This window comes from Hydra viridissima, unplaced genomic scaffold, assembly GCF_058129835.1.
Source record: "Hydra viridissima isolate aposymbiotic clone 2 unplaced genomic scaffold, HvirCarnegie_v1 scaffold_6, whole genome shotgun sequence".
Classification (NCBI taxonomy): Eukaryota; Metazoa; Cnidaria; class Hydrozoa; order Anthoathecata; family Hydridae; genus Hydra; species Hydra viridissima.
Genome location: NW_028324305.1, coordinates 7,660,511 through 7,669,385, shown reverse-complemented (window position 1 = coordinate 7,669,385; position 8,875 = coordinate 7,660,511). Strand labels below are relative to the sequence as shown.

General features: G+C 28.5%; 2 pseudogenes across 2 annotated transcripts; both read left to right on the top strand.

Annotated features, from left to right (window-relative positions):
- The first annotated feature begins 1,504 nt into the window (after nucleotides 1-1,504).
- LOC145181311 (uncharacterized) lies at nucleotides 1,505-6,077 on the top strand (annotated as a pseudogene). Its single transcript, XR_016453106.1, has 5 exons — nucleotides 1,505-1,677; nucleotides 1,761-1,925; nucleotides 2,552-4,006; nucleotides 4,124-5,060; nucleotides 5,323-6,077. The product of XR_016453106.1 is annotated as an uncharacterized LOC145181311 (transcript).
- A 534-nt stretch (nucleotides 6,078-6,611) lies between these two features.
- Nucleotides 6,612-8,875, top strand: LOC145187098 (uncharacterized; annotated as a pseudogene). The gene is made up of 4 exons (XR_016453647.1): nucleotides 6,612-6,655; nucleotides 7,183-7,795; nucleotides 8,188-8,405; nucleotides 8,651-8,875. The product of XR_016453647.1 is annotated as an uncharacterized LOC145187098 (transcript).

Genomic DNA, 8,875 nt, shown 5'->3' with positions numbered 1-8,875 from the left:
GATTTTCGAAATTATTCCACAAGTGGCTTTCAAACGTATTTTTTTTTAAAGTTGTTCGTTTATTTTCTTTCCACATTTCTGGAGCAATCAAGGTATCGATCTATTTCGAGTTTTTATTGGTCTCACCTTATAAAGACAACTCTAGAAACTTTGAGAATGGGTTTGAGTTGTTAAATAAATATTATCTATTATTACATTTTCTCGTTCTTTCAATGGCTTGGCTTTGTTCTTTTTGTGGTGAATTTTTTTTGCATTAGTCTCATACTCTGTTAACTATACAATAATTTAGATAGAAGCAAATGAATAATTTAGATATACATTAATGAGAGACTGTGTGTCTCACTTTGTCATCATCGAAATTTCTTCTTTAAATTTTAATTTCAATTCAATAGATTTTTACGTGTTGTTGAAGAATAAAAATCACATGCAACTCTTTTTTAAAAGGTTTAGAAGCAACCTAATGTATATCTAAATTATTCATTTGCTTCTATCTAAATTATTGTATAGTTAACAGAGTATGAGACTAATGCAAAAAAAATTCACCACAAAAAGAACAAAGCCAAGCCATTGAAAGAACGAGAAAATGTAATAATAGATAATATTTATTTAACAACTCAACCCATTCTCAAAGTTCTAGAGTTGTCTTTATAAGGTGAGACCAATAAAAACTCGAAATAGATCGATACCTTGATTGCTCCAGAAATGTGGAAAGAAATAAACGAACAACTTTAAAAAAAATACGTTTGAAAGCCACTTGTGGAATAATTTCGAAATCTGTTTGAATTTTAGAATTATTTCAGAAACCCATTTTAATTTTCACATACTTAACTAGCTTTTGAGTTTGCAACTTTTGTTTTATAATGTTAGTAAGAAGCTAGAAGTTTCGAAAATGTGTCAAAAAAACATGCATTTTTTGAGCTTTTAATGTTAAAATATGCAATTTGAAAGCAATAAAAAAGTTGTAAAGACAAAATGTAGTTTTAAGTATATACAAGTCATTCCCTAAGTATTTAAGGAAATGGTTGAAAGCCTATCTACTACGAATATGCATTTTGATTCACTATTTGTGTTTCATGTAAATTTGACTTTGCGCCCATTATGGATTTTCGTATCTTTTTATATAAACAATAACAACGATTTTTTTTAACAAATCAAAATATAATTTTTAGAATAATATACAAATTGAAAAATGTTGCATGCTTAGCAATATATCTTTTTAACATATTTTTATTTATTTATACTTGTATACTATACTTGTAACATAATTGTATTATAATTATGTTACCATTAAGATTATAATAAAAATTCTAAATGTATATGTTTTTATTAAAAAAATCTTTTTATAGTGATATTTAAACTTTTCCCTCAAATCTTTTAAACTTTTTTATCAAATCTTTAAAAGTTCAACTATACAAAGAAGAAAATAACAAATTTTAGTACTTAAAACTTTAAATCGCATATCTTTCTTATATTATTTTATATATTTCTTATATTATTGGGTTTGCTATTAAATATTTAAACTGATTTTTTTTTCAGAGTAGTTTAATAAATCAATGTTAATAAAGTTTCAACTTTACATAATTTAAACTCTATAGTTTAATAACTAAGAGTTTAGTATTTTTAAATGCAATTTTTGAGAATGGCTCAAGCATCAAATCAACAAACGACTAGTGCAAAGTATGTAGTATGTTTAATAATTTTTTTTTAATATATTGGTTATTTATTTGTTGAAAAAAATGTGTATACAAACTAATCTTTAGGTTATGTATAAAGAAAAAGAATTGCTCTAAATTAAACATGCATTCATGTGATAAACATCGACCCCGTTCATGTTTTTGGAAAACCTCCTCTGCTCAAAGATTTCATCAGAAAAAAAATGTTGATGTTAAAAAAAACAAACTTAAATAAACACTCTGCCTTTGAAAGTAAGTAAGGCGTTAAATTTTTATTTGTGATATACTATGTCATATATAGGTTATTTTATTTATATAGATTACTTTATAATAGTAATAATATAATATTATATATATATATATATATATATATATATATATATATATATATATATATATATAATGAATTAAATTAGTAAAAAAACACTTATCTAATTTTTGTTTTCTTCTACACTGTGTTTCGCCATCAGTAGGTTCATCAGGAAGAGACTCATCAGCAGGTTCATCAGGAAGAGGACTCTTCCTGATGAACCTACTGGTGGCAAAACACAGTGTAGAAGAAAACAAAAATTAGATAAGTGTTTTTTATTAATTTAATTTATTATTGCTCTGTTCTTTAAGAATATTGAGCACTCTATTTGTAGAATATACTAACATAATTTTATATATATATATATATATATATATATATATATATATATATATATATATATATATATATGTATATATATATATATATGTATATATATATATATATATATATATATATATATATATATATATATATATATATATATATATATATATATATATATATATATATATATATATATATATATATACTTTGAACAATATATCTATTTTAAAAAATAACCTAGGAAAGGAATTAAAAGACAATGAAGATCAATCTGAAGATCTCAAACATTTCCTAGATAAAAAAGGTCATGTACGGAAGCAACGTGAAAGTAATTGTACAAGCTTTGATATGATTAATGACTCATCAAATTCAACTCGTTATAGACGTCGTGAAGAAACAAAAAATGTTCTTGAATATGTTAATGGTGGAAGAAATGGATCAATTAAAGGTGCATGGGACTATTTAAGAAGTATTGCTACAATATCTGAGATGGAAAACTAAATACTTTCTTATAAAAGAGGGAAGTTTCTTGAAAATTTTGTTGGTAAAATATCAGATGTTCATATAAAAAGTGACACTTGTATACAAAAAGCAGTTCTAACAAAATATTTAAATTATATGTCAAGGAGAAAGTATACCATGCTGTGTAAAATACAAAATAATTTTTTCACTGAACACAATAATGAAAGTAATATAATATCTTACGGAGAACATAACATTTTATTGAAAACATCAATATTTCTGATAGAGCTATTGAAACTTTTGTTAACAATCTCAATATTGGAGATATTCATTTTATAAAAGGAGGTGTTTTGCGTACAGTGACAGCATTAGTCACAATGATTGCTGATCTAAATTTGAAAGTAAAAACAATGAAAGATAAACTTAGGTGGTTTAATGGGAACATAAATCATTTTGTTGTTGAGTTTTCTGATGATAGCGCACCTGAGTTAAAAGAAGAAACAATGACTATAGCTACAATGTCATTATGGAACTATGGAAGTCGTATTCGTAGTCGTGAATTCCACTTTCCCCTTCATATGTTAACAGCTGGTGAAAAAGATGATGTATGTGCAAACTTATGGAGACAGCATAGTGAGGAAATGGAGTTAATTGAAGGTAATCTGTTTTATATAAACAATGAAAAAGTAACATTTTCCTTTGTTCCTGCTGGTGATATATCCTGGTTGTGTTGGGCAGCAAATGTTCTTCCAACAAGTGCTACCTACCCATCCCCTTTCTGCAATGTTCACAAAAGTGAACTTACTTTTATAGACGGATCAATTGGGTATTCAAATTCTGACAAGAAATGGGAGATTTCTGATAACACTTGTCGAAAAAATGATCTTACCATGTTACAACAGTTTCAAAATGGTTTTTCAAATGAGTTATCAGAAAATGCCAAACATCTAAAGTCTCTGGATTTTATGGCTGAGAATAGATTGCGTCAATTAGGTGAATCAAGAATTGGTATATTTTCAGACAGAATAAAACCAGACCCCCTACATTTAGAAATAAACAATTGGACACATTGCCTAAATGTATTATATTTTAAAGCAACAAGACGAAACAGATTTGTTGAGTTATGTAAAATCCTAAAAGCACCAGCTAAGCATTCTTCTGATTCTATTTTTGGCAATGGCTTAAGTTTTATTGGTAAAATGTATGAAGAACATTACCTTGTGGAAGATAATCGGTAAGTTATATTTATAGTAAACAAATTTAAAATTATTATAAGTAATTTTGCATATTGGTTTTTTTATTATAATATTTGTATCAAAATATCATATTGTAATATTTATTTATTTCAAAGATTGAAGACTCTATCTGTCAGGATTATTGGTGCACAAGCGATATTGTTGCCCAATATGGTTATCGCTTAGTTGACGTTTTGAAACATAATAAAGAATCAGAACAGGAAAAAGTTATAAGACTAGTTCTAGCGCAGATATTTACTGCACTTTGAGATGTTGGAAGTATAATAACATTGTAGATGTTGTTGATGAAAATTATGTTGAAAGTGTTACTGCTGCCTGTCAAAGATATTTTTTATTATTTGTGCTTTTTTTGTCAAAGATATTTGTGCTTATTTGTGCCTCTAAACTGCAACAGTACAGTTTGGACTATTGGTTATGTTGCTCCATTTTATGTGGAAGAAATTTTCAAGGGTTATGGAGTTGGTTATGGGATTCTTTCTATGCAAGGAAAAGAATCCAAACATTCATCCATTAAACAAGAATTAAAAACTTGTAGCAACAGATCTACAAAACAAGACGAAAGAGGTAAATGGTATCAACTGATGCGGTCTAGCTATGTACGAAATTTTTACTTGCCTTATCATTTTCCAATACCATCCATGTATCAATCTCATTTTCGACCTCGTAAACCTGTTACAGACAAAGAATGCTGTAACTGGTCACGTTCACTACAATCTGAGCTTTTATGTCAAGTTTGCATCGAGTCTGTTTCAATTTTAGATTGTGTCCAGAAGAAATATTTGACAGAAGATATTTTATTCATAATAAAGCCTGTTAAATGCAAAATATGTAGCAAAAGATTTACAGATGCATGTTCGTTGAATAAACACACAGCAAAAAATGAATGCAATGAAGTTATTACTCAACTTATTCCTCAAGCATTAACTATTTACCAGCTTAGAAATGAGTTGAAAGCTCGTAAAAAGAGTGTTATTGGTTCAAAAAAAGATTTGATAAGACGTCTAGAGGGCTTGTTGTAAATATAAATCATATGTAAGAGTTTTTTTTAAGTTAATAATGTTTTTTTAAATAAAAAATTTACTATATTTTATTCATATTGGTTAGTTGATGTTTTGTAAAATTCAATAATTATTAATATTGACATGAACTTATTTATTTCTATGGAAGTTTAAACAAGTTCACATATATATGAATATGTGAACTTATGTAAAACTTTCATAGTAAATTCATTTCTCAAACTGAATTTCAGCTTGCGTTATGTTTTTTTTTGAAGTTATTTTCCTCTTTATTTCAGAAAGTAAGAACAGAAGAACCAAGAGGGGATCACTTCAGCATAATTAGTAAATTTAAATGATGCTTCATAAAAACGGTTGTTTTCATAGCATCAAATCTTAGTAAAAACATATTATGATATAAGAACATTTAACCAGTTAAGAAGAAAAAGAATTCAAAAATGCATTATTTTATACCTCGAAGAATTGGTTAAGCATATTTTTATTTATTTTTGCTTTAAATTATTTTGTTAATCATCTAAATAAAATTTATATAAATTTATTTGCTCATCAAAATAAAAAATTGCTCTCACATAAAAATATAATTACCTCAATATCCACATTCGCATCCACACAATTTTGAAATTGCTATTTTCATATTATTATTTATTTTATGCCTATTAATGCTTTTAAAAGGTTTTGTGGCTATGAAAATAACCGTTTTTGAATCACCATTCAGGTATTATTGAACTCTTTGTTAACAAGAGATTGAACAGCAGTGTCAACAACAAAGCCTTCAGCAGTAAATCTTTGTATAATAGGAAACTTTGAGATGATTTTGAAAGTATATTATGAAAGTATTTTATACGTATTGGGGTATTTATGCTGACAACATTTGATTCCCCAACATTAGATAATTTTGTTTTTGATATACCATGATCTTTTATTTTAGAATAATTTCTTTTTTTAAGGTAATTTATTCCATTAAATCTTGATGGATTAAACAGTTGAACTGCTGTATCTTGTTTTTCTATTTAAAAAAATGTTTTTCGTGTTATTTCTTGGTGTTAGTAACTCTATGCGTTCTCCATAGCTCTCTAAAATAGCTGCCATAAACCTCATTATTTGCCATGGAATGTATAATTTAATTGATGAAACAAGACCTGTTAAATGACTTCTGGTGAGTTTGGGGAGCATTGCAATTCCTATTTCTTTTAAATAGCCATCTAGCATCGGTCCAACCAATACCAGGTGATTTCCAACATTCTTTTCATTTTCAGAGTCCATTTCACTTCCCATTGAGTAGTCTTTCGGAAATTTTATTTCGTTTTGCAACCACGGTCGCTCAAATGATGAAAGTCTCAGCTCAGTCTTTATCCAGAATTTACCACTTCTTTCAGTTGGCGTCCTATGATTCAACCGAATCCTAAATTTCAATTTAGAACCGAATATGAGAAATTTATTACACATCCGAAAATATTCATGAAAAAAATTAGAACCGAAATAATTTCAATCGAATTTTCGATCGAAATGTCATAAATGTATTTAGAACCGAAAAAACTTCGATCGAATTTTCGATCGAAAATCATTAATGATTTTAGAACCGAAATTCATTGAAAAGGTTTACAATCGAAAGTTCTAGCACCGAATTATTTTAGCGTTTATAAATTTTATAAGTTTTATACTTTTATACTTTTATAATATAAGTTTAAAGCGCTTGCTGTTTGAAATACAGTCTAACATAACAAATTGTAAAATAACTTTGTTTATTTTCAAAAATATCTCGTAGTTGGTGGAATAATAACAACAGAATGGAATATCAAAAAGTTGAAGGTGAAAGAAGAAATTCATTCCTCTACATAGCTGGGAATAATTGCTATGTAAAAAACAAGAATCACAACGGTTACATTTATTTAAAATGCAAAAACTATCAATTGTGTGTTGGAACTGCAAAAATACGCGAAGGAAGTGATTTACTTGAGACAATACGAGGCCACTCTTGTGATTCCAAAACAGAAGATTTTAGCCATTTGGAAGCGCTGGAAAAAATGAGACTGAAAGCTGCAACTACACAAATTCCATTACGCCAGATTTACATGGAAATTATTCAAGACTGTCTTGAAAATGTTAAAAGTTCTTTATCCTACTTAAAATGTGAACAGATACTTCGTGGTGCAAGAAAAAAATATCTCCATTGTGCATTGTGACATTGTCTTTCCTGTATTTCATGTACTTATGACTGGGAGAAAAGAAGGTATTTACATTGCCATATTTAGAAAAATTAAGGAACTTTCAAGTGACTTTCAACCACGAATTTCTATGGCTGACTATAAAGCAGCAATAGGCAGTGCCTTGAAGGTTGTCTTCCCTGAAATAAGATTGACTGGTTGCTGGTTCCATTATGGCCAGGCAATTTTGAGAAAAATCAAAGCCGTTGGTCTTCAATCTGAGTACATCAATAACCCTGCAATTAGGAGGTGGGGCCGGAAATTTGTTGCCATGTGCCTCTTGCCTAGTGTTCTCATCAGAGCAGAAGTAGATTTACTCAAAACAGAGATGAGTCAATTCGCTAACATTGAAACTCGTGAAAAAATGAGAAAGTTTTTGTATTACTTTGAGAAGTATTAGATGACAACACAAACCCCAGCTTTTTTTTCTGTGCATGGACTTCAATTCAGAACCAACAATGTCTCGGAAGCACTGCATTCAAAAATGAATAGATGCATGACTGCTCACCCTAGCTTCTGGAGGTTTCTAGATGATATATATCATCAGGTATTGCCATATTTGAATGAATATTGTACAGGCTAAATTCCATTGATTAAACTCATAACAAAGTAACTAGATTTACTTTGTAATCCATTAAGGTATTAGGATCTCTTCTGATAGGTGCAAATCAACATATAAATTAGCTATCGTAATTTCACAATTGCACTATTTAAATTTGTGCTAACAAATATTTTACAAATCAAACCATTTGCTCATATTTCGAAACAGCTTGAAAGTGTGATTATGATGATTTATTTGTGACAGCTTGCTCATATCTGCCCTTAATAACATTTTGATGATATATATGTAATCTTTATTGCATTTGCACTTTCAATCTCTGTTTGTTTGAATTTCTTTTAATAAAAATGCATCAAAAGATTTTTTTAATAAATTTTTAGATAATCCTGAATGCAGAACTGGAACTCAACCAATCACAAAATGGTCATCAATCTTGAAGAGGACAAAGAAGAGAGAGAGTTCGATCTTTTGAACGATTACAAAGTTAGAAGAAAAACTTTCCACAGGAGAGTGGACTCAAACAAAGTTTCTTAAGGCTTCAGCTTTCTTCTTTAATGACATCAAACTCACATCAATGGGAGATACAGAACAAGAGCAGGTAAAATAAATTGTCAAAACTCATGCACATTATAAAGTAATTCTGAAAATGAAATAATTTGGTGTAGTAAATGTTTCAGTTAAATATTTTAATACCTCGGATAGGGTGATTAGACAACATTATTATACTACAGCAAATTTTATGTTTTCGGACGAAAATATAAAGTTTGCTGTAGTATAATTTTTATATTGTAAGGTACCATTAGAATGTTTTTATCTAATTTCATTTTTGAAATTTAATTTTAGGACGAAAATCCACAAGAGAATGTTCAGGATTATCAACAAGAGACCAGGCCTGCTGAGACATTGTGCAAGATATGCCTTGCACTTCCTTTAGAAGTTGTTGTTCTGCCATGTAGACACTTTTGTATCTGTCTTCGGTGTTCAGATATCCTTGCAAATGACAGAAACAAAAGATGTCCAATTTGTCGTTCAGAAATTGAAAACTTTTTAAATGTTTTTGTGTCTTAG